The following is a 27,498-nucleotide window of genomic DNA, read 5'->3' as shown; positions in this document are numbered from 1 at the left end:
GGTGCACTCTAACCAGGAGTGAGGGACTATACTTTTTACTTGGCACCACATGATGAGCTATATCTAACTTTGTTATTTCCTGTCATTTTTATGGTGTAGATTATTTAATAGAGGTCACTCAAAAACATAGGAGTCCTGGAGAGGCTTTAGAATCAGGGGGTCACTTTAATCTCATCCAGTGGGTTCTGCCAGTTATCAAAATTTCTGTGGTCAAGTACTGTTTCATTGCTCTCCTATTATGAAAATAAAAAAGTGGACGCATGTCCCTCAGTTTGTCCCTTCTAAGAATCTGTGAATCGCACGACTGAAATGAAATGGAACCTCTTCTCCATTTTCTCCTATCAGTAACAATAGCATATAATTGTTGATGAGTGGAAGGTACTACATCTAGTTGTTAGAACGGGCAACTGTAAATCAGGACTGCTGGCCTATATTCCCATCTTTGCTACTAATTTGCTGTCTGATCTTTAGCAAGTCTCTTAACTTAAACTCAAACCTGCAAAATGGCATTAAGACAAATGTTCCTATATCACAGGAATGTTGTTAGGATTAACTAATATTCATCTGTGTATTTGTTTATTATTTTCTCAGTGTTTTGAGATCCTAGGGTAATCTGCATGAGAAAGGAGCAAAGTATCAAAAGTACAGAGTCTGAAACAGATTGCTGAAGTTCTACTAATAAAAATGTTGAGCCTACTGTCTGTGATCCTGGATTTACTTTGGATAGGGTAGTATAATAACTACACTGGTTTGCAAAAGTGTGACAAATATGAAAATTTTCAAAAATATTTGCAATTCATCTCTACCGCTCCCATTTTCTGACTACCTCTAATATACAATATTTATGTTTTTTATTGTTGAGTATATTGGAAAATGTTCCATCTTCCAATACAACTTAATTATATGTAATATTGGGAATCTAGCTCTGAGACCTTTTATTCTGGAATATTTGGTTTTTCTATAAGGTCGCCCTACTATTTGCAAACTGCTTTCACCATTAATTACCACAGTGCATAAAATATAGCATTCCTTATTCATTTTTCACTACCTAGTCCTATAGAGTGTACAGTCTATTTCTCCCCTATTTTGTCTGTCCATTTGTGAGTCAAACTTCATTTGTGTTTATGAGGCACAGTGCCAACATCGTAACTTTGAAGAGTTGCATGACAAAAATAATACCAATATTTTACGAGTTGGCATATAATTTATCTGAATTTGAACATTAATTTTCATTGGCTATCAAGTGTCCGTCCTATCAAATGTTCAATATCTTTAATCTGGTTAAAATATGGGTGGTTAAAATGGTCTGTACAGTAACCTGATGTCAACAGAAATACTACATTTAGTTCCATGGCTTTTAACAGACAGCAATCAGTGTACTAATACATTAAATAATGCTTAAAATAATAATAATAAAAAAGATTTACAATGAGTAATAAGCTGAGACCAAACTATGAAAGTAAAGCTTTCTTTGCACTTTTGATAGATGAATAAGATATTTTCTACATATCATTCTTAATAAAACATTGAAAGTGCCAGAATGGTTCAAAGTGAATGTGACAATGACAGATTTTGGCTTAGCATTTTGGTAAAACATGAGCTTGTAAAGGATTTTGGCTGAAGGTCAAACATAAGCTTCTCTGAGTTATTGTAGCTCAGGGATGTGGTTGTAAAAGGCAAGAGGCTTGGAAGAAATTGTAAAAACAAACAAAACGTCTCAAGAATCTGTGGAAGATTAAATAATTTTCAGAAGCTCTTTTCCCTGCTGGAAACCAAATCTCAGTAGTATGATGAACTATCCGTGTATTCTGCAGAACCTCTGCCAGATATTTGGCACAATATATTCCTAGTGCAAGAGGACAAATAAATGCATATAAAGAGACATTTAACCCATCCTTGAAGATGAATAATTTGCTGTACTGTGAATCAGCTCTTCAGAAAACAAGGTGCCAGATCTTCAGCTGGTGCCAATAAGCATGCCTCAAATGAAGTGAACTGTTATGTTAAATTACACCAACTGAGGATCTGGCCAAGGATATTTACATAGTGTACGTATACTAATGATTTATGCATATTTGGGTCTAATGTATTCATCAGTAAATTGAATGTAAATCTGTACAGCAAATCAATGTTTTAAACAAGTTTATGTAACATGCAGTGCAAATGTCCAATGTATTGGTAATATAAATGTTCATGTAAGCTTGATACTAGTACTAATTTATATAACTTTACCTACTGAAGTCCTGATTCTGCCACCCTTAATCATGTCCCATTCAATGCTAGTGCAGCTGGCACAAATGGGCCTTGACAGAATTGTAGTTTCTATTAGTGAATAATTGTAATGGAGAGGTTTCCTGAACACATTCATGTGTAGGTCTTTGGAACATCCAAAGAAGTGACTGAGACTAGAGATTTTATCCTCACTTTATACTAAGTCAATGACACACTGTGACAGGACCGTGAGAGCATGGGACCACATCTTTAAAGGTTTTTAGGCACCTAAAGATGTAGATAGACACGTAGGTGCTCTTGAAAATCCCACTAGGTGACCATCTGAATCTTTAGGCACCTAAATACCTTTGAAATCTGATCAAAAGTCACTGCTCTGTGAATATTCATACATAATCAATAAACTCATAGCTACTTCTCTGAGTCTTTGACGTATGGAGTTCCTCCTTAATGTGGACCAAAATATAAATTACAAAGGCCTTTGAGCTGATTTGAAAAAAATTACACGTCTAATATATCTGAATTACAACATACTCTTAAATAAGACTACTAATTTATATAAATATGTAGTGCACTTAAACTAGCACTGTTTAATCAGACTCAAAGCTCTGGGCGTAGATTGCCTTTTCAGATACAAATTGTGTACAGTACATAGCTGCATTTGGGCACACAAGGGCACCTTGCATGTAAAACTCAGTTTTTATTCATGCAAAATCACAGATATCTAAAAAGACATACACTTATAAACTTAGATACAAAGAACTGAAGGTGCAATTTTAGAGGCAAAATTTAGATTTGGGCCTATATATTAAGTTTCATGTCATATTTTATAAAGTGCTTTGAAAATTGTCAAATAGAGCTGGATGAATTCTCCCAATAATGTGCTCATCAATATTTGTGAATATTCCAAACAACTCTTTCACTCAATTACCTTCATGTTCCTTTGTTACTCACTATTCATAAATATTTGTATGAACAATTTTTGTTTGTTTGCTTCCATGAATATTTGGAGAATAGTTGTTGTCTCTGGATGAATTAATCCTTGTGCAAAAGACCAGCACAAGGGCAATGCACTATTAAGTCCTATTTTGACTGCTGAAGTTCTATAAAGACCTTGGGATGGCCCTCCGCTTTGTTGTGAATTTCATCCAGTAAAAATACTTTTCTTTTAATGCAAATAATGACATCTGTAGCTAAGCAAGTTTGTGTTCGTTATTCATCATTTGCTATTTATTACCTTTCAGCTAAGGATCAGAAGCAATACCATGTGACTTCCCACAAACCAATCAAATACTACAAAGAATGATGGCAAAAATATTTTAATACCAGATGCCTGCTGCTGAATCCTGATCTCCCTCTGAATCTAATTACAACTTAGCAAACAGCTACTGTATACTTGTTAAATTGAATGCATTCCAATGTTCTTAAAAGTAAATAGTTTTTCTGAAGTAGGTTGAAATGAGGAATCTGGTCAACATATTTACTATTATCTGCCTTTAAAATTGAAGGGAGAACATGTTTGAATTGCTCATATCTTGCAATGTGACCCAAAAGGAAAGTAAGGAGCTGGAGTTGCTGCCAAAAAAACACCAGGCATTAGCATGGCATTAAAAAGCACCATAAAGTCTCTAAACAAAATCGAGACAGCGGGACATCCTATTTTTCATTCTTCAGCACATTAAAAAATAATGGTCTTTTTAGAAAACTCTGGCATTTCATAGAAGCTGATCTTTCCTTGAAGAATGCTGCTTTTGCTTTACATTTCCACCAAAAAAGGGCAAACATTTAAGAGACTCTTTTATTTAACTGTCATAAGAAACCTCTAATAAATGTATTTTCACTGTATTTCAAATGTCAGTGCAGCTACACTTAGTGCAAATGCCTTTCTCTCCTCCACTCTCAGGAAGTATATATTAGCAACCCAAGAATTTGAATAACTGCAAAACAGCTATTTTGCTGTGTGTTTTACAGGAATGGTTACTAACTTCATTATAACGAAGCCTGTAGCCAACATCTCCATTATACATATGTAAAGTTTCATTAGTAATTTAAATGTGGCATAGAAGGGCTCATTCTGGATTCAACTTGGCATAAGGATAATCCCCTTTTACAAAAAAAACAGTTTTAACATTCTCTTCTCCCTGTGTAACTGGGCTTTGTATGAAGACTTCCTCAGGGCTTGGGGGACGGATTTTTTTTTGTTATTTAGATTTCCACAAACAAGAAAAAAGGCACTTGTCCATATGCAATAGCAAGCTACCCACTCTGCCCATGGGTAGGGTAGTTTCATCACAGTTTTACTTAAACTTAATGTAAGTTTCTTTGCAGTAGCCACTACCTCAGGCTGTCCCGCATATGATATGCAGAGACCTCCTGCATGGGAGCTCTGCACATCTTTTCCCCACCCCCCTGTGAGGCTATTGCAGGGTTTCAGCCACGCAGAGACCCTTGTGTGTGTCCTGCATATTGGAGTTAATTTCACTCCCATTTATGTCTGTGAAAATTATACATGTATCTATAGATAGAATCTATGGTCCAACCCATCACAGAATCCACTTCAAAGAGTGATTGCACTATAAAAGTGATGGGCAAGAATACCTGAAATTCATTTTCTTTCTTTCTTTCTTTCTTTCTTTCTTTCTTTCTTTCTTTCTTTCTTTCTTTCTTTCTTTAACTGAAGAAGACAAATGAACCAGTCCTTTGACTATGGGGGCAAAGAGGAGGTGTCCTGACCTGAGAATTGGGACAGCAGCATTCCTGGGAACATGCGATAAAGGTTTTATCCTGAACCAAGTTTACCCTATTAAGTGTTAGCTACCAGAAAGAGTTCTATCTTTATTTCTCTTGTACTCACTTAAAATCTCTTTGTAGTTAAATACACTTGCTTTATTTCTTAATCTAAACTAATCCAGGCTTGTGTTTAAATTGACAATGGACCTATAATATCTGAACTACCCAGGAGAGGCTGGACAATGCGGAATAGATTTGGGGGAAAATCTGGGACTCACAGTATCTTGAGGTCACTCTGAAAGCAGCAACCAAGACTGCTGGAAGTTGATGGATGAGGGCTTCTGCTATACACAGACAGTGTGTGACCTGCATGCTCTCTGTTTGTGAGCAGCCCAGGATGGGAGCTACAACAGCAAAGCATTTTGACTCACCCATGGTTGCGATGTAGGTGGTGACACAACCCCTCACTGATCTGGATTGCACCCCAGAATGTGATACCATTACTCCCCCAATTTCACCATGATTTTGTACGTCAGGAATCAGCCTGTCCTGACAGCAACAGGAAGAGAGAAGCTCTCATATTGTATCAGCTAAAATTAGACATGAGACAATTATAGATTTTTTTAATGTTTTTCAGCAAATTGAACAGTAGAAAAAATCATTGTGGGAGGAATAAAACATTTTGTTCAACCCACAATGGAATGTTTCATTTTGAGGTTGAGCACTTTTTTGATTTTTAAAAATAAAATTAAAGGAAATTTCAAATTGGAAATTCTTTTTGAATGAAAATTTGAAACCTTTCATTTTGAAAATTTTCAAAACAAAATGTTCTGATTTTTTCACAATATTTCTTTTTTTCAGATATTTTTCTAACCGAAAAAATTCAGCGAAAGTGACACATACATGAAATGTTTCAGTGTTGCTGAATCTACACTATTTGCAAAAAAGAAAGTTTCTGTCCACAAATTTCACCCAGTTCTAGCTGCTACATTAAGGCAGGGTTAGGTAGTATGACTGACCTTCCCTAGCAGCTTCTGCTCATTGTTTTCTTGTTCTTGCTTTCCTTACTTAGTCATTTCTTGCTCTTGTAGAATAGGTATCACCTAAAGTTGGTAGATGGAGAAGTGCCCACCAGGCATCCCCAAATTCTACAATAAGCCTGACTAGGCAGCCTAAGACCATTGTCTGAAGCCATTGACCTTATGTGAAGAGAATGGATCTTGTGGAATGGATACATGCAGGAGGCTTGATTCACCACTGTGGACACAAGGGGTTGCAATTTGTCCCCTGCATGCGTGTGGACAGTTATGCCTCGGCTGAATTCCATCCCTAGAGGGCGGGCAGGTAGCTTCTGGCAGATGATGCCAAGTAGTACATCAAATCACTGGACACTTTTGAAGGCTAGGAACCTTCTGCCAACCCATTCCATGTTGTGCTACACAGAGTTAAGAATTATTTTTGAATTATTCATCCACTTTGCAGATGAGAAACCTGAGACAGACAAATTAGGTGATAGGTTCTGACACCGATTTGCTGATCTGTGGTGTGACCTTGAGCCATTAGACCTATGTTTTCAAAAGTATTCATTTCATTTTTAAACTTAAATGGGAGCTCTAGCTGCTCAGCACCTTTGAAAATTAGACATTAAGTGTTTCAGTTTGGATCCCTAAGAACTGATGCACTTAGAATGAACAAGCACTTGAAAATGTGTGTCTTATGTGCATTTTCATGTATTTGAATCTTTCGTGATTTAATTTAAAAAAAATTCCCAAAGCAAATACTTCCCATTATGACTATATACCTCCATCTCTCATTCTTTCAAATGTCCAAATGTGGAGAAAGATTATGAAGAAGATTGTGGCAAAATAACTGTTTTTAAATGTCTTTCCTCCACTCACTTTGGTTTCAGATTGGGTATCCCTTTGAGGGTAGGACTGAGTTTAACTCATTGCTGTTCCAAGTTCTGGCCCTTTAAGGACAGCCATTTTTGGATTTGTAGTCCTCCAGAGGGTCACAAGACTACAGCCTATAAGTAAGGTTGCTGGAAAAAGAGTTGCCTGGGGTACAAACAAGCAGAGGTGGCAGGTTTGTATAATTTTTGGTGGTGCCCAGAACAGGTTCAAGTCCTCCCCCACCCCCACCCCCACCCCTGCCTTTTTAGCCAATATTTTTTTTTTAAAAAATGTAAAAATGTGAGGGCTCTGGGGTGGGGCTGGTGATGAGAGGTTTGGGGTGTGGGAGGGGCTTGGGTAGAGGGTTGGGGTGGGGGGCAAGGGCTGTGGAGTAGGGCTGGGGATGAGTAGTTCACAGTGCAGGAGGGGGCTCAGGGCTGGGGCAGAGGGTTCATGTCCGGGGGGCTGCAGGCTCTGGGGTGAGGCAGTGCCAGGGATGAGGATTTTGCAGTGCAGGCAGGCTGCCTTGGGGCCAGAGAGGAGGACTCCCCTGTGCCAGGCCAGAGAGGAGGACTCCCCCCCCCCCAGCCCTTGCCCCACCGGTAGCAGTGAGGTCCAGGAGAGGAGCCCTCCTCTCCTCCTCGGCAGCACACTAACCTCACAACACTGGCACTGCACGTACTCCCAAGGCTCCTTTCAGGTCCAAAAATCACCCTTGCCTCCCCTGTGGTTTTGGGGGGCTGCCTCCTCCTCTGTGCACCTCTTCCTCTGCTGCTGCCCATCACTGTAGCCTCACTGTGGGTGGGGGATGGGGCTTCCCCTTGCCCAGCATGGGGCAGGAGTGGTGAATTCTGGCGGGAGGGGGGGACTGTACTGGTGGAGGGTCCTGCCAGAAAATGGAAGGGTCCATCTATCTGAGGCAGAAAGGTAGTGTCAGGGTCAGCTTGGGTCAGCCTGCCTTGGCCCTAGGGGCCACTAGGATCCTGCGGCAGCAGTTGATGTCGGGAGCCGGCAGGTGAACTGGATGAGGGACCCAGCCCCGAATATTGGTGGAACTAGGCCCCTGGGCCCTGAATATTCCTGGAGCACAGGCACCACAGGGCCAAATAAGTCACCTCCCCTGCACACAGGGTGGTTTATGGTGGTTTATGGAAGAGGAATCAACAAAGGGGCTGCAGTCAGAAGATAGAAAAAGGCCAGGGGAGGGCTGGCAAGGGAGCCAGAGATGGGCTGTTAGAAAATGGCCTGAGACAGAGCTAGTCAAGTGGTCTGGGAGGAGACAGAGAACATAGGAATTGGCCCAGGGAAAAGTGAAGCTGTTTTGTTTTAATGAAGTAGATAAGGGTGATGAAGAGTCAGAGTCTCTAGGCCAGACCCTTGTTTAGTGGTGTGAGTTGCCAGCTAGTGGTGGTAGAAAAACCTTTGCAACAAAGGAATTGGAAACGAAACTGGGGCCCAGAGAAGGAAAAATGTCATCATGACATCTTGGATATGATGGACTGGTCTTTGCAGCTCTGTGACCCAACAAGGAGGATGGATGGAAAGACTGTGGATTTTATTTCAGATGGAAATTGGTTTGGGCTCTTATTTGCCCTTGAAGGAAAGATTTGTATTGGTTTCGCTGGAGTCTAAACCCCAAGTCAAGTATCCTGCTAGAAGGGAAACTGCAGCATGGCTGCAACCTGACTTCCGTAGGAGGTAAGATGATCATATCACATCTGGCTATAGTATGGAAATAGTACCTATTGGGTTAGTTAACAATCTTCTGCTGGCTATGGATGAAGATCATATATCAATGCCAATATTTCTGGATCGATAGTTGCCTGCAGTATTGCTACCTTCGTGCTAGTGGTGTTGATGTAACTGCAGGAGTTGCTTGCAAGTGGGTCCATTCTTTTTTTTCTGGAATGGTGGCATTGGGGAGTTGCTCTACTGCTCCAAGAGTGCTCCCAAGTGGATTCTTCAGCCTCTAGTCACACTTCTTGCCCAATCTGTGTATGGGCTAATAGCAGGAAGTATAGTTTTCAGGGTGTTCAGCATACTGATAGACCCAGCTCCATATTTATTAATGTCTGTTTAGATCCAACTAGTGCAGTCCAGTGACTTACTCAGTCTCCCAGGGAAACTGGGGTATAGATATGCATAAACTGTCTGAGAATGAGCCTCAATAAGACTGAAATATAGTGTATATTAATATGATGGAAACAATAGGAGGCAATGGTTTTATATATACATATAGACCTGACTATGATCATCTCCTGGCTCGTAACACTGTCATTCATTTCTGAGGCTCACATCCTGATGGGATTGGTGAATCCTAGACAGCATCTGGCTCATTCAGTGGTGGAGGGGGGTTATGGTGCAGCCATTAAAACTATGCTGATGTTGGCTAAATGTTCTGTAGGCTTTATTTTCAGACTGTTTCATATCTCTTGTTAAACATTGGGCTTCTAAATACATGCATAGGATAAGCACAACATATGTCTAAATAAATAGAAAACAGGAAAATTATATAGATTGTTGTGGTTTGACATTGTAGCCTACAATAGCTGCAATGCAGATTCTTTTCAATCTTCATCTAACTTATGGCACAAAAGACCTATCTAGGGTAACATGAAAAATCTTTTGCCCTTTAAGATGCATACTGATTAATATAATAACTCTATTTCTTCCAAAGACAAGAAACATGCTGCTACAGTGCATTTTAATGATGTAAAAGGTGAGGTGCTCACCCTGGAATTGATTACTATAGATTGGATTTAGACATCATGGAGAGAAGGTGATTTGAAAGTTGGTTTAATGAAATGAACCTAGAGTTTCATGTCCCCAATTTTTTTCATATATACAATTTGGTTCTCCTGTTTCCTCATTAGAATTTTACCTACAACACGTTGTTATACAGTGAAAAGGGACTATTTAAAAAAAATGGTAAAAAAAAAAAAGGATTTTCAGTTCTGTGTTTGTCTCATTGAGTCTTAGAAAATGTTTTCACTTTTATAAATAAAAATGTGTTTATAGCTGCCAGAATTGCAATGTGGCCCAGGGACTAGAACACCAGACTGGGGCTCAGGAGCTCTGGTTCTATTAGTGGGTGACCTCAGCAACTTGCTGCCTTTCTCTGTGCCTCAGTTTCCCTATATGTAACATGGGACTAATGATGCTAACCACTTTGAAATCTGCTGTTGAAACATGCTATATAAGAGCTAGGCATTATTTATTAGTATTAAATACAGGGCACTGAAATTAAAGATGCATGAGCTGGGAAGAACTCATCAGTTATAAAGATTTGGCCTGCAGAATTATGCTTTCAATTAAACTTGTACTATTCTGTTGAAGGCTACCCGTGGAATTACCAGCACCTCTAAATGTTGCACTTTGATACTGATTTGGATGCCCCGTATCCAGGTAACTGTTCTGAACTGCAGAATCAGAAACCATTCTTTTGAATGTCCTTAACAGACCACTTACCTTTACTGTACAAAAAATACTTCCATGGAATGAGAGATCAAAACAGAAATCTAAATAGTTTAGAAGCCCTCACAGTTCAAACTTTTCTCCCCAGTAGATCATGTTATTTCATCTGGAAGCACACTTCCAGATGAAAATAAAAAACAGTGCTCACTACCCTAGCAGTGTACAGTGAACGAATAGCTATAAACAACTATTACCTTTCAGTAACTGTAGGGATTTCTAGCCAATATAACACACTAGCTCACATAAAGTCCAGTTTACCTAACACATCTGTTCAGGGGCGGCTCTAGCTTTTTTGACTCCCCAAGCACAGCAGGCAGGCTGCCTTCAGTGGCATACCAGTGGGAGGTCTGCCGCTCACGTGGCTTCAGCGTACCCGCTGCCAAATCCACGGGACCAGCGGATCTCCCGCAGGCATGCCGCCGAAGGCAGCCTGACTGCCGCCCTCGCAGGGACCGGCAGGATGCACCCCGCAGCTTGCCACCCCAGACACGCGCTTGGAGCGCTGGTGTCTGGAGCTGCCACTGCATCTATTACAGAAGTAAGCGGCAATTAAAGAATTAATGTATCCTATATAGGTGGGGAGAATATCTTTTTAAATTAAATGAGTCTGGTAGTGACCTCTATCTTTAGGTTGCCTAACAATTTCTATTACAAAAGATTCTTGTGAACTTTTATTTGAGTAACTCTCATATCTCCATTATTTATAGCAGTTGTTTGATGTTTTGCAGGAGTCAGGGCCTCAGGCTAGAAACATGCCTTTTCTTTGTCTCATGAATTCAGTTCAGTTTTTGCTGAAATAGAAATTGTCAAAAATTACCACTTTCCTTCTCACTGATGTTCCTCAGGAAAAAATGTCAGCTTAAATACCTAAACACACAGGAAAACTAGAACAGGACTTCAGCTTCCCCCAAAGCAGTAAGAGACAGTGTACAGGTAAAGTTGGGATCTGCCAGATCATTGAGGGTGAGTGGGTCTCTTCCTGCTCCCAGGGTCAACATCAGGCTCTATTGGTCCATTTCCTTCTTCCTAGTCACATCCCCAAGCTCATCATATGCCCCCAGCAGCCCTTCCTCTTTGCTACACATGCCAAATGAGGCAATAGCTCACCCAACTCCAGGAAAGGGGATGGGAGAGAAAGCTTTGATGGGCTTTTCCTTGGACTCAGCACCTGGATCTAGTGTTCCATCCTTATCTCTGGAAAAAGTGCTTTCTCTTACTGCCAGTTAAGGTAGTTATGGCTACCACTTGAAATGAAGTGCTCTGTCCTGCAATGCTGAAAGTTCAAGGATCAAATTGTGCTGCTGATGCACCATGGGGTTGCTACAGTTGCACATAAATGTTGAGTTTACCTTTTGCTTTACATACAGAAAAATACATTAAAATACATTAAAAGAATTCAAAGGTTTCAAAGTCAGACTGTCAAAACTTAGGAAATGGCAGAATTAAAGTAGCCCATGCAACCTTAATTCAGCCGCCTTGTAGATATGCATTATGGTACAGTCTTTAATTATATGATTACATTTTTTATCCGAAGGACCTCTGCCTCAGTCAGTGAATAGCGCAGAAGCACAAGGAGAAAAACTAAGGTTGCATGGGCAACTGTACATCTGCCACATCTCACTCTGAAGTTTTGACATTGCAACCCAAATGTTCTGTTAAAATAGCCTTTGTAGGTAGTATATTAAATGCATTTGCAAACCTTGGCAGTTTTAGCAGTAGTTGGTAATGGTAGCCTCGGAGGTCCAATTTGCTATTTTTAAAAAATGCACTTTTTTTTACCCTGAAAAAATGAGCTGCAGCTGCAAACATGTGTATTTCACTTCTGACTACCTGATTTACATTCATAGATAGCTAGAAATGCAAGAACCTAGAGTAGGTTGCAAGAGCAAAGATGTGCATGAAAATTGCACATGACAACCTAAGGCTGCCACTTTGAAAGTGTGGACCTAATCATCAATAAAACCTGTTAAACTGATATTTCAAATGTTGTAAATGTGCTCCAAGGTGAGTTTGAGAATAAAGGCAAACAATAATTGAGGATTAGTAGTGGTTGTATGGGAGTTGGCATAAGATACACAAGAGATCAAGACTAGACTCATAGACTTTAAGGTCAGAAGGGACCATTATGATTATCTAGTCTGACCTCCTGCACAATGCAGGCCACAGAATCTCACTCACCCACTCCTGTAACAAACCCCTAAGGTATGTCTGAGCTATTGAAGTCCTCAAATTGTGGTTTGAAGACCTCAAGCTGCAGAGAATCCTCCAGCAAGTGATCCGTGCCCCATGCTGCAGAGGAAGGCGAAAAACCTCCAGAGCCTCTGCCAATCTGCCCCGGAGGAAAATTCCTTCTCGACCCCAAATATGGCCATCAGTTAAACCCGGAGCATGTGGGCAAGACTCACCAGCCAGCACCCAGGAAAGAATTCTCTGTAGTAACTCAGATCCCACCCCATCTAACATCCCAAGACTACATGACACATGTTTGATTTCTCTGTCTGGTGAGTTTCTTGATAGCCAGTATGTTCCATCCTTTCCAAGCTACATTACCATTGAAGGGACATATGGATTGTGTACCCTGTAGGAAGAGAGTCTGGTAGCTTTCAGCATGAATCTTAGAAGGGAGTCAACCTTGTCAGACAGAGATTGCTTATGTAAAGGAGAGGTAGGGATTCTCATGGATGGGGAGCCACAGAATATCCTGTGCATCTTTTGGGAAAAGTGGACCTTGGGGCATTTTGCACCACACGTGGCAGATTTGCTATTTGTTTGCACTTAAAAATACACAAAATACAAATAAACATAAATGTAAGACATGAGCAGAAGAGAACAGAAAACAACGCAGGCAAAAGAGAACATAGGAGTACTGGCTGTATCTTCCCACCTACTTATCTCTATCATATTCCTCTGCATAGGCAGTGAGATCACTGTCCTTCCCCTTCACTGAGTCCATACAATGGAGGAGGACTATCCCTCTCTTTGTACCTCTTTAATCAGACTTCCAGAATTGGAACATATGGGTACAGCTTCCATCTAGTTGACATGGCACCCACAAAAGCTTTAAGTTCCTGAATATTCTTTGAAGACTGAAGAGGTTAATTTTTTTCAGGAAGGTAAAATTAAACTTAAAGGAAGAAGTAAAAGCAGACTCCAAACTTCTGATTAGCAATTACCTTTTAGTATTGTAATCCCTGGATGGTCCCATAACATGTTTTAGAAGACTCTAAAAATAAGGCAGTGACTATGTGTCATGTTGCTATTTTAAATGAGAGGAGTTTGCTGGAACGGCATTTGCATTGTCTTTACTACTGGCTGCCTACCTTGCTTTATCAGACACTTGGTTTGTTTGCTCTCAGGGAATGCTTTAAGGCTCCTCAGTTTTCAAGGGTATCTGGTGAAGGGGTGGATCAAAGTTTGGTGAAGAAGGTGTCAATTTTCAGAGGCGTTTCATGGGAAGGGTCGATCATATCAAAATTCTGTGGATTTTGTAAAACTTTGGTAATGCATGCATAAGTGAATACATGTTTTTTAAATATGCAGAAACATCTAGGTTTTCTCTTCAGGGCTTGGGCAATGTTTATATCCTTTGCTTGACTGAATTTTCAACTTTTGGGATGTCACATTTTAAGTATCCTTCTGATTTATATATACAAATCTCTCTGTATTAAGAGCTATCTTTTCTGAGTGATACTGTCATAAACAGATAAGAAAAGTTAATAGCACAGAAGTACTTTATATCTCTTTGACTGTAAAGGGTTAACAAGTTCAGTAAGCCTGGCTGTCACCTGACCAGAGGAACAATCAGAGGACAGGATACTTTCAAATCTTGAGGGAGGGAAGTTTTTGTGCTGTGCTGTTAGTTTTGGTGGTTGTTCACTCTAGAGGCTCAGAGGGATCAGATGTGCAACCAGGTTTCTCTCCAATCTCCCTGATACAGTGTCTTATAGATCCTGAATAGTGAGTACAGGGTAGATAAAGCGAGTTAGGCTTATGTTTGTTTCCTTTATTTGCAAATGTGTATTTGGTTGGAAGAAGTTCAAATATGTATTTGGCTGAAAGGAGTTCAAATTGGTATTTTGCTGAAAAGATTTTAATTTGTACTTGTATACTTAGCCTGGGAGGGTATTCCCAGTGTCTATAGCTGGAAGACCCTGTACCTATTCCATTTTAAATTTACAAAGATAATTTTTACTGTTTTTCCTTCTTTAATTAAAAGTTTTTCTTGTTTAAGAACGTGATTGTTTTTGTATTCTGGTGTCAGACCCCAGGAGACTGGGTCTGGATCCACCAGGGAATTGGTGGGGAGAAAGGAGGGAAGGGGGAGAGAGGTTAATTTCTCTCAGTGTTAGGATTACTTTCTCTCTCAGGGAGAGTCTGGGAGGGAGAGGGAGAAGCGGGAGGGAATGTGCATTTTCCTCTCTGTTTTAGATTCAAGGAGTTTGAATCACAGTGATCTTCCAGGGTAACCCAGGGAGGGGAAGCCTGGGAGAGGCTACGGTGAGGGAAAGGATTTACTTTCCTTGTGTTAAGATCCAGAGGGTCTGGGTCTTGGGGGTCCCCGGGCAAGGTTTTGGGGGGACCAGAGTGTACCAGGCACTGGAATTCCTGGTTGATGGCAGCGCTACAAGTACTAAGCTGGTAATTGAGCTTAGAGGAATTCATGCTGGTACCCCATCTTTTGGACGCTAAGGTTCAGGGTGGGGAATTGTACCATGACAGATACTGTCAGCCCTTTGTAGATAAGTAAAATAAATACTTAATGGACCGCATATTCAGTAACTTTTATGCCAAATATACCAATAAGCACATTGGTATAATGAGTTTACAGTGGAACCAAATTTTAAAGCTAGCCTTAACAACCTTTAAAAATGTAGTCCTTTTCCTTTTTTATTAGAATCCTCATGCCGCATCAGTGTAGCAAGATTCTTTGAAGATGTCAACAAGCTCACAGACAAGGGTAATTCAGTGAATATAATGTACTTGGATTTTCAGAAATTCTTTCATAAGGTCCCTCACCAAAGGCTCTTATTGAACTTAAGTAGTCACAGGATAATAGAGATGTTTCTCTGATGGATCAGTAACTCATTAAAACATAAGAAACAAAGGGTAAGAATAAATGGTTCAAAACTGGATGACTGGGCAACAAATGGCAGATGAAATTCAACATTGATAAGTGCAAAGTTATGCACATTGGAAAAAATAATCCAAACTATGCATATATAATGATTGGGTTTAAATTAGCTGTTACCACCCAAGAAAGAGATCTTGGAGGTACCACATTCTACAGGCCATTATCCTTTTATCCCTCTGAGGATTACGTAAAGAAACTACACCGTCTGCTAAAAAAAACTCCCTGACAAAGCACAGGAACAAATCTGTACAGACACATGCCTAGAACCTCGACCAGGGGTATTGTATTTGCTACCCAAGATCCATAAATCTGGAAATCCTGGACTCCCCATCTCAGGCATTGGCACTCTAACATCAGGATTGTCTGGCTAAGTGGACTCTCTCCTCAGGCCCTACGCTACCAGCACTCCCAGTTATCTTCAAGACACCACTGACTTCCTGAGGAAACTACAATCCATCGGTAATCTTCCAGAAAACACCATCCTGGCCACTGTGGATGTAGAAGCCCTCTACACCAATATTCCACACAAAGATGGACTACAAGCCATCAGGAACAGTATCCCCGATAACATCACAGCTAACTGGTGGCTGAACTTTGTTTTGTCCTCACCCACAACTATTTCACATTTGTGGACAATATATACCTTCAAGTCAGCGGCACTGCTATGGGTGCCCAGATGGCCCCACATTATGGCAACATTTTTATGCCTGACTTAGATCAGCACTTCCTTAGCTCTCATCCCCTAATGCCCCTACTCTACTTGTGCTACATTGATGACATCTTCATCATCTGGACCCATGGAAAAGAAGCCCTTGAGGAATTCTACCATGATTTCAATAATTTCCATCCCACCATCAACCTCAGCCTAGATCAATCCACACAAGCAGTCCATTTCCTGGACACTACCGTGCTAATAAGTGAAAATCACATAAATACCACCCTATACCGGAAACCTACTGACCGCTATACTTACCTACATGCCTCCAGCTTCCATCCAGGACACCTCACACAATCCATTGTCTACAGCTAAGCTCTAAGATACAACCGCATTTGCTCCAATCCCTCAGACAAAGACAAGCACCTACAAGATCTCTATCATGCATTCTTAAAACTATAATACCCACCTGCTGAATTGAAAAAACAGATTGACAGAACCAGACAAATACCCAGAAGTCACCTCCTACAAGACAGGCCCAACAAAGAAAATAACAGAACACCACTAGCTGTCACCTTCAGCCCCCAACTAAAACCTCTCCTGCGCATCATCAAAGATCTACAACCTATCCCGAAAGATGATCCTTCACTCTCACAGATCTTGGGAGAAAGACGTGTCCTCATTTAGAGACAACCCCCCAGCCTGAAGCAAATACTCACCAGCAACCACACACCACTGAACAAAAGTACTGACCCAGGAACCTATCCTTGCAACAAAGCCCGATGCCAACTCTGTCCACATATCTATTCAAGTGACATCATCATAGGACCTAATCACATCAGCCACACCATCAGGGGCTCATTCACCTGCACATCTACCAATGTGATATATGCCATCATGTGCTAGCAATGAGCCTCTGCCATGTACATTGGCCAAACCGGACAGTCTGTACGCAAAAGAATAAATGCACACAAATCTGACATCAGGAATCATAATATTCAAAAACCAGTAGGAGAACACTTTAACCTGTCTGGTCACTCAGTAACAGACCTGAGGGTGGCAATTTTGCAACAAAAATACTTCAAAAACAGACTCCAACGAGAAACTGCTGAACTTAAATTGATATGCAAACTAGATACAATCAACTTAGGCTTGAATAGAGACTGGGAATGGCTGAGCCATTACAAACATTGAATCTATCTCCCTACATAAGTATTCTCACACTTCTTATCAAACTGTCTGTACTGGGCTATATCACTTCAAAAGTTTTTTCTCATACTTAATTGGCCTCTCAGAGTTGGTAAGACAACTCCCACCTTTTCATGCTCTCTGTATGTGTATATATATGTCCTCAATATATGTCCCATTCCATGCATCCGAAGAAGTGGGCTGTAGCCCACGAAAGCTTATGCTCAAATAAATTTGTTAGTCTCTAAGGTGCCACAAGTACTCCTGTTCTTTTTGCAGATACAGACTAACACGGCTGCTACTCTGAAACTTGGAGGTACAGTGGATAGTTCTCTGAAAACTTCAGCTCAGTGCACACCAGTCGTCAAAAAGGCTAACCGAATGTTAGGAGCTATTAGGAAAGGGATAGAAAATAAATCAGAAAAAACATAATGACGCTATATAGATGCATGGTGTGCCCACACCTTGAATACTGTGTTAAGTTATGGTCATCCCATTTATAAAATAATATAGTGGAACTGGAAGAGATTCAGAGAAGGGCAAAAAAGATGAACAAAGGTATGGAACAGCTTCCCTATGAGGAGAGAATAAAAGATTAGACCAGTTCATCTTAGAAAAGAGACAATGACTAAGGGGATATGATAGGGCTTTATAAAATCAAGAATGGTGAGGAAAAATTTAATAGAGAAGTGTTATTTACTCTTTCCCACACTACAAAACCAGGGGTCACCTGATGAAATTAATAGGCAACAGGTTTAATACATACAAGAGGAAGTACTTTGTTACACAATGCACAATTAATCTGTGGAACTCATTGCCATGGGATGTAGTGAGGACCAAAAGCATAACTGTGTTCAAAAAAAGAACTAGATACGTCCTTGGAGGATGGGTCCATCAATGACTATTAGCCAAGATGATCAGGGATACAACCCCATGCTCAGGGAGACCCTAAGTCTCTGACTGCCAGAAGCTGGGAGGGAAAGACAGGAGTGGATCACCCAAATTGCCCTGTTCTTTGCCACTCCCCCATGAAGGTCTGGTGCTGGCCACTTTTGGAGAGTGGATGGACCACTGATGTGACCCAGTATGGCTGTTCTTATGTTCTTGCTAAAATGTCTACTTTCTGGATATTCCCTCTGAGATCACTCTCATTTTGGGCAAGATTCTGATACTTACTCATGTTGAATAATGTCTTGTACTGGGTCTGACCTAAAGTGCACTGAAATTAATAGGACACATTACTAGTCAATGGACAACTATAGTAATTTTATTTGTATACAAACTTGACTAGCCATTGGGCCAGAAAGAATGCTTTTATAGGCCTGGTGGTTAGTGCACTCACTCGGAATGTGGGAGATTCAAGTTCATGTCCCTGCTCCAGTGGCTATTTATATACACCCAGTGAAACAGCTTTAACAGGAGAGATTGAGAAAGACCTGCTTCAGAACAGCCCAGTGGCTAAGGCAGTTTTCTGTAATTTGGGAAACCAAATTTCAAATTCCTTCTTTCTGTGGGGCACAGGAGGCAACTGAACATTGTTCTTCCACATGCTCTTTCCACTGGGCTAAAGACTTTAAGGGAAGAGCTGCCACTTGCTTCTTTGTTAACCATTTTGCGAATGGTGCCAAAATCCCTTTGTGAATCAAACCCAGATTTTTTTTTTTAGCTGAAGTTATTCACCAAATAATTGTCCACTTCATGAATAGTTTTGGGTCAATGAAACTGCAGTTTTTGGCAAATATGTTATTTGTCTGAAATATTTTTTGCCACACTTAATCTTTTGCTTTGAGTTATACACGTGTAGAGATTCTGCTCATCTACAGTTTTTTTGTTCTCTTCAGCTACATTCCTCAGCATGTTTCAACTGAGAAATTCCTGATCTCTAAATACATCATGCTTTCCTTTGAGGTAGTTTTTTTATGTACGTAATGATATTTTGATGACAAATAACTGCTATATAGTCCAATATTATTATAGACTTTATAGGAAAAGTTTTGAGGATTTCTATTTGAAATATTCATTATAAACTTCTAATCACTTTAATTATTTTCAGATGAAATATTCTGAGTTTAATATTTTGAATGAATTATATGTGTATTTATTGAATAATGCAGGCTGGTTTCCTAACACAAATCACCAGATTATTTCTAATATTAATTATCAGCGTTCAGTTTACTCTTACAATAACCTCAGGAATGGAGGTTGTTCATAATTCTGAAATGTTCATAATTCTGAACAAAATGTTATGGTAGTTCTTTCAAAAGTTGATAACTGAACATTGACTGAATATAGCTTTGAAACTTTACTATGCAGAAGAAAAATTATGCTTTCCCCTTTTTTTAGTAGTTTATGTTTAACACAGTACTGTACTGTTTTTTTGGTTTTTGTCTCTGCTGCTGCTTGATTGCATACTTCCAGCTTCAAATGAGGTGTGTGGTTGACTGGTCAATATGTAACTCTGGCTTTTCTAATTCTGAGGCTCTACTGTTATTGTGTTGTTTGGAATAAATATTCACTAGCTATTTTAATCTCTAGAAATTCAAAACCATTTTGAGGTATCTTTGTTTTGTTTTTTGTTGATCAGATCACACACATTTTCTAGGGACTGTCTCAAGCTTAAAAAATTAAAAATCTGCATCAGTATGCCAAAAGTTAATAGTCTTGTTTGGGCATGTTATAAAGCCAGAACAAAACAGAATTAAGCATAGATCCATTTCCATAGGTAAAGGACCACACTGGGCTGAATACTAGTACACAAAGGCAGTAAATTATAAAGAAGACAGTACATTGAAGCAGATTCATGGGCCGCCTGGGAGAACTCCACAAACCACAAGTGATCCATGAATCACTGTAAACAACTGTTGGGGATATCCAGCAAAAGACAATCCCTGTAACAATAAGGAGAAGTTATTGTAGACATCAATAAACTGCTGGATCACAGTTTGCTCAGGAGAGGAATGCTAAGAGGATGGTATGTTATCCTGCAGTTCATAGATACTTGAGCTGGTTTAGCTAAACTGGCACAAACTTCTATGTAGACACTCTTATTCTGGTTTAAGTGTGGCTTATTGCAGATCTGTTCCTCTTCTATTGATGATAAACTACAATAAACTTTGGTTTAAACTGATATGAGTGTTTGCATTGGCTTAATGAAATCTGTTTAAAATAACACCTTAAATTAAACCAGTGCAACTCTGCATGTAGACAATGATTAGAATGATCAGAATTAAAAGCTTTTTTGATGCTTCTTTTATTGGCTGAATTCTACAATAAGTAACAACAAAAATCCACTGCCACAAATAAATAAATAAATACTGGGTTTTATTTTCCTCCAATTTAAGGCTTATCTACCCATTGAGTTGAAAGGATTTAACTTAAGGAGTGATTTTTTAATATTAATTAAGCTGGTGTAAAAGGCTGTAAGGACACTTTATGGTTTATTTCAGTTTAGCTGAAACTTAAACCCAACAAACGTAAACTAAACTGAAATTCGAGCTAAACCACGTTGAAACTGAAATAAGAGTGTTTACCCTGAGGTTTGACTAATTTAACTAATCTGGTGTAAACCTGTGTGTAGACAAACCATTGCTGTATAAATTAAGAATGACTCCATTGAAGCTGAGGGTATGTCTCTGCTATGAAGACTGCACTGGTTTAGTCACATCAGCACAGCTATGCCAGCAAAACCCTAAAATAGATATAGGCTACAGTGACTAAAGAGGTTTTTCTATTGTGTAGGAACACCATCTCCGCAAAGAATGATAGCTAGGTTGAAGGAAGCATTCTTTTGTTGACATATCTGTGACCACACTTGTACTTAAGTCAACACAGCTTCATAGCAATTTTGACCTAACATTGAAGTATAGACCAAGCCTGATGTACAACCGGTGAGAGAGAAATATGACTTATTGTTACGCCTGGATCATTGCTCTAGATATATATGGGCAGCCATATTTTTCCATTTTTTTATATAACTCCTTTAGAATTGTTCAGAGTTGACCATTTTTGCAATCATGCTGCACGTGGAAACGATGACCTTATTTCACTGACCAAAAAGTAACCCACATTTGTGTAAATGTTACTGCCTAAATTGTTGGTGTGTCGATTTCTGTTGCTATTAAACGCTGCCCTCCATTACGCTCATGGAAGTCCATGGGGTTGCACAGGTGTTTAACTAATGGCAGGCATTGTACCAAACAGATAAAAACAGAGAAAGAACATTGAAATTTTGTCCTATCAAAATCCAAATTTTCCAGAGTTTAGGCATGATTCTTAATGGACTGAACCCAAATCCTTGGTTTAGTCACAGAAGTTTGGATGTGGATTTGAATTTATAAAAGATTGTGGGCTGCTGGGACCTGGGATTTTGATTTGATCTCATCAATAAATCAAATAACTGCTTCAATGGCTTAAAATTCTTTGTTACTATATTACCTGTTTGCTGTGCTAGATACAAAGTACTGTGTGTTCCACTCTTACAAAGAGCTGATACATAAAAGTTGTATTTCTTTGTCAGGCTACAACTTCAAATGCATTTCTTTTAAACCAAAAGTATTGTGACAGTAAAAGCCTTGTTCACAATAATTCACCCTTAAGGGTTGGGGCCGGATTCTCATCTCCATTATTGGTTAAGCTGGCTTTATGCCGTTGTAACACAAGTGGCTTGAGTTCTGACTACCATTTTCTACCAGCATCAATTGCAGCAGAATCAGGCCCTCTCGCTCAGTATTATATGTAGGTGATGTATTTATATTCTTTTTTAAAATGTATAAACACCTTCCAAAGTTTCATAACAAAATTTAATGTATTGGGTAAAAAACATCCTGAGAACATAGGAACATAAACTGCAGTAGTACACAGGGAAAAGCCATCCAGTTCAACACTCCTGCTTTATTTCATTTTGTTTCTCTCTCTATTCTGACATTTTAACCATAGCCCTTAATCCCCTCCTTATCCAAAGAATAATAAAACACAGAACAGTAATTAATGTTTCCTTAATTTTGTTAAAATGTAATTCAAATCTCTGTCTTTTGGCAATACTTCAAATAATGAATTATCTGACAGGAAAGGTCAGAGGAGGTGATCACTGCCCCATGGTCAAGATCTGAACTGGCCCTTCTTGCAGTAAAATCTGTGGGAGGGAGCTCTGGGGAAAGGAATTTCTGAAGATTCCTTTACACAGTTCCTCTCCAGTCATGCTGTCTATGGGTGGTGTTCCCTAACCTTCCAGAATAAAATGAGGGGCCTAACTTGATGGATCTCTGAGATTCATGGGATGCTAATGTCATCTGATTGGAGGTCCTGTGCCCCTGCACAGCACTGGCTCCTCATATCCCTCCCTTGTTGCATGGTTCCAACCAATTTCAAGGAACTCGCCGTGGCTGTGATAGCCCCTTCTGCCCCTCCTAAGGTTAGTTTACTGGAAAATTCAGCCTGAGACTAAGGTCTGTGATATTAGAAGGTGAACAAAGTGTGTGCCCTCTGATCTAGGCCCCAGCCTGGCCTCTCCTACCCATAGCTCATGTCATTACCCCACCTTACTCTGCATTGGCCTTAGAGCCACAAAGTGGCTTCCAAAGGGACAGGAGAGAGTTCAGAGAAGAGCCACAAGAATGGTGAAAGGATTAGAAAGCATATCTTGTAATGACAGACATAAGGAGCTCAATTTACGTAGCTTAACAAAGACCAGGTTAAAGGATGATTTGATTAAAATCTATAAGTATCTACATGGGGAACAAATATTTGACAGTGGGCTTTTCTATCTAGCAGGGACAGATATAACACAGTCCAATGGCTGGAAATTGAAGCTAGAAAAAGTCAGACTGGAAATAAGGTGCACATGTTTAATTGTGAGCGGTAATTAACCATTGGAACAATTTATCAAGGGTTCTTGTGGATTCTCCATCACTGGCAATTTTAAAATCAAGATTTAATGTTTTTTCTTAAAAGATATGCTCCAGGAATTATTTGAGGGAAGTTCTATAGGCTGTGTTGCACAGGAAGTCAGACTGGGTGATCAGATTGGTCCCTTCTGACCTTGGAATCTATGAAAGAGGCATCTATATAACATAATATGATTATTCCTATCTATGATCTTCTTGTTTAAAAAGATTTTCATACAAGTGATTGACTCTCACCTCTGTGCATTGTTGCCTGATTTTAGGAGATTATTATTATTATTAATTTGGATACTATGGGTTATAGGCTTGCCAGTTAACCTGATCAGAAGATAATAAGGTTCTTGTCCTGGAATCAGGCTACACAGAGTTTGCAAAGGACCCTCAGGGGTAAGACAGGATGCTCACACTGAGACAAATACAGTCTTAAAGACTTTTACTGAGATAAATGGAATCGTACTCAAATAGTAATCAAATGATAAAATAATCAGAGTTACAAATGCAGTACTGTTATCCTAAAGATACATATGGTATTATATATGATAAAGCTTTTGATTAATATACTCACACTCTTCCTTGATAACCTGGTGGTTAGAGACAAAGGAGTAGCCTCACCTCTGGCATGCCAACAGAGTTCAGGTCCAGGTTCCTCAGTGCTTGAGTGGGAGGTGCAGAGCTTAGGAGAAGCTGAAGAGCTATCAAAGCTAATTTGGAATTTTACTTAACTGAATTAAAATTTACAACTAAAACTAACAGACTAATAAACAAAGAAGCCTTGAAACTTAGATACTTTGGAACTTAGAAGCTCAGAAGTTTTCTTTGCATGGAGGATCTCCCCTCTTATAGAGCTTGAGCACTCAGGCCCTCCTTCTCTGTCCTACCTTGGTTTCCTCACCCACAAAATGTTAGGGTGCACTTACTCCATAGGTTGGTATGCTTGTATGTATTGATGACGTATACATACATATTAATGGCATTAGATCATTCTCACATCTGTTATTTTTGTCCTACCCAGGGCCAGCTCCAGGGTTTTTGCTGCCCCAAGCGGGGGAGGAGGGAGATGGGGGGGAGGTGCGATCAGCCGCTCTTCAGCAGCAGTCCGGCAGCAGGTCTTTCCCTCTGAGAGGGACCGAGGGAACCACCGCCGAATTGCTGCCGAAGAGGCAGATGTGCCGCCCCTTCCCGTTGGCCACCCCAAGCACCTGCTTGCTATGCTGATGCCTGGAGCCAGCCCTGGTCCTACCCGGTTATTTTGGTTCTTTCTTTGTGGTGTACCTGTTAAGTTTAAAAGAATATGAACTTAGGAAGCCCCCTATGCCAACCTGCTTCAATACATCCTTTATCTATCTATGTTAAAGGTCACATCCATATATGGACCTTATGGTATTATATATGATAAAGCTTTTGATTAAACTAATCACTATCTATCTGGATGAAAGGTCCCAGACATATTTATGCTAACTTTGCCTTAGCTCAACATACAGGATGTGGCCTTTGGGTGCCTTATGTTGCATCCCAAATTCTTTAATAATAACCTATAAATATAATAAAACAAATAATCATAAGAAATCCATAAGAAAAGATATAAATAGATAGATATAGGCAAGCAAGCAGGCCAGCCCTATAGGCTACAACACTGATTAGCAACTAATGGCATTAAGTCTCATGATTATAGTCATTGAACCCCACCAGTGGCACTTCTACAGGTTGCAACCCAGGCCAGGACTCCCTTAAGCTTTTTTGACCAGCTGAACTCAAAAGCCCAGATGCCTTCTTGCACATCCTGCATGATGGCTGCTCATCTTTGCTGGATGAAATTCTCCGTAGTTTATGTTCAGTTGTGATCAGATTTCTAGATGTCATCAAAATGGGAGATCAGCTAACACTGCAGGTAACTTGGTCCTAGTAAATACAGAGTCCTGTGTCTTGTCAGAATAATTTAACAGCATAGATACAAAGTTCAAGTTGGAGAGGAGATGGAATGTATTTAAATAGCATTCAGACCCATTGCACTAAAGAGTGTTTCATAGTCTTCTGAATATTGCCCTAATGTTACTCTTTCCACATGCTAAAGCTACCATAGAAAAAGAATAGGAATGGAAGTGTAAAGCATTCCCAGCTACACCTCACTCCAGCATAATGCTTCAGTGTATTTAACTCCATGCATATGCTAAAATACTTTGCTGAATCAAAGCCCTAATGGGCTAGAAGCAGTTGCTTCCTAGCAGATCTGGTCACCCTGTTTCATTATATATTCAGAAGGAAGTTAGTCCAAAAGCAAATCTGAATCCTAAAATGTTATCCACCTTAGGAAAAAATAAGAGACCCTCCACATGAATTGCTCAATGTTTGCTTTTCTAGCAGTTCCTTGTATGAGCTTCATACTTTTGATGTAGCCTAGAACAGAAGCCTCAGAGATATGAAACTTGAAACAGATTTATTTCAATCAAATTAAATATGTTTATTTTTTTTCCAAGCATACACTCCCTTTAGGATTGTGTGCCTGTAATGGAAGACTGCAAGCTGGGCTTAACTAGACAGGAAGAGGAACTCGTTCAAATGAAGGACTTGCTTAAAAAAAAAAAGCTCAGAGCAAGATTTATTAGACATTCGTTGGAATTCAGAGAGGAAAAACCATTAAACTTAATTTGAGTGATTTCACAGATACCATGAAATACAAGAGATTGACCTTGTACTTGCTACAGTTCTAAACACAAAGGTTTTGAGACACCGCTACACCAAACTCTGTCCTACATGTTACCTCAGATCACGCATGGATTTTCCCCTCCAATAATGATTCTCTTTTTTGATAAACTTTATAGGATGTTACCAGATGTTCCTAGCTCTGTATGTTCCAGAAGGTACAGTAACTAATTGGCTCTTTGTATTCTGTAACTCACTTATTTTAACACCTATGTTTTCCAGGGTTAGAAAATCCTTAGCAGAGGATGTACAGATTATAAACATTTTCATCTTTATAAACATGCCTATTTAACTTTTCACAACACAGAGCAGTTCAAAATGATCCAGCAATAAATAAAGCAAAAGCATCAATATAGAGAACTGAGGTGCGGGAGAGGATGGGCAATGCTACATTGATTTTTCTTGGCATTTAAAAATAGCCGTTTTCAGTAGCTATTTGAGAATACTAGAGAAGCATGAAAACTTAAACCACTGATTTTTTTCCTAGAAATTTTGAACCATTATTTTTTTCCTCTCCAAACATGGCATAGGGCAGTATGGATTATAATTATATTCTGTCAGAGTTGATTGATTGTGGCCTCTTTCAAGAAAGAAATTGGTGATCCATAAATGACTGTTAGTAGTATATTTTAATTGTTCTGGTTTTCATAATTTATTACTTCAATTCTGCTTTTATTATGTAATACAGATCTTTAAAGTTTACATACAGTTTCTTTTTGGTGATCTACAAAGTTACCAGGTACTCCTGTTCATAATGCATTCTCACTAGTAAAATCATAATTCACCTGAACTGCTTTTCAAAGTCTCTTCTAAATAGGGAAACAGTCTCTCCCTCTAAGATATACTACATTTGTCTCCAAAGAGTGTAGAAAATATTGTCTTTTTTTTAAACCACAGTGCAGTGGAATAAGTAGATATAAAAAGTCATGTTCAGAACAGCAATATGGGTGATAAAACATCTACAGTAAAAGCATTAGCTTTACTAAGCAAAGTTATAGAGAGGCCATTAGTGACCAAGTGAACATGTCAGCAAAGGCTAAATTATTGGGTTATAACAGGGCCTGGATCTAGATTGTTATCTACAGATATGCTACAGTGCTGGCTGTTGTAAAAACAAAGGGAGTTGAAATGAGATTCCTGGGTGGAATTGCTGGGAATGTAGGACTTAAGTAGATTTATAATGTTGCTATTTAAATTGAAGTAGGAATGAAAGAGTTAACAGCTCCTGTCAAAGTTATTGGGGACCTGAATACTGTGCTCCCAGAAAGAGGACTAAGAACATAATCAGGTCTAAAAGTGATCAGTGATTTTTGGGACCTGAATAGTTTGGTGCTCCCTTGACACCTGAAATGGACCTGATGTTCAAATGGGAGGTGAAGGGGAGGGGGAGGGGGAAAGGTGGGATAAGCCCTTTGTTAAAATCCAGCTCCTTTCAGGTATCTCAAGTGCAGTATTGCCAACTGTCACAACTGTAACAATTGTGATATTTGGTGTCTTTTTCTAGGACCAACTTCTAGAAATGAGAAATGCCATACCAGGACTTGTTGCAAAGGTTTTATTTTATTTCTGCAATATGATAGTCTTTCAATAGAGACCACT

This window comes from Gopherus flavomarginatus, chromosome 2 (genome assembly GCF_025201925.1).
Source record: "Gopherus flavomarginatus isolate rGopFla2 chromosome 2, rGopFla2.mat.asm, whole genome shotgun sequence".
Classification (NCBI taxonomy): domain Eukaryota; kingdom Metazoa; phylum Chordata; order Testudines; family Testudinidae; genus Gopherus; species Gopherus flavomarginatus.
This window is presented reverse-complemented; position numbering follows the sequence as displayed.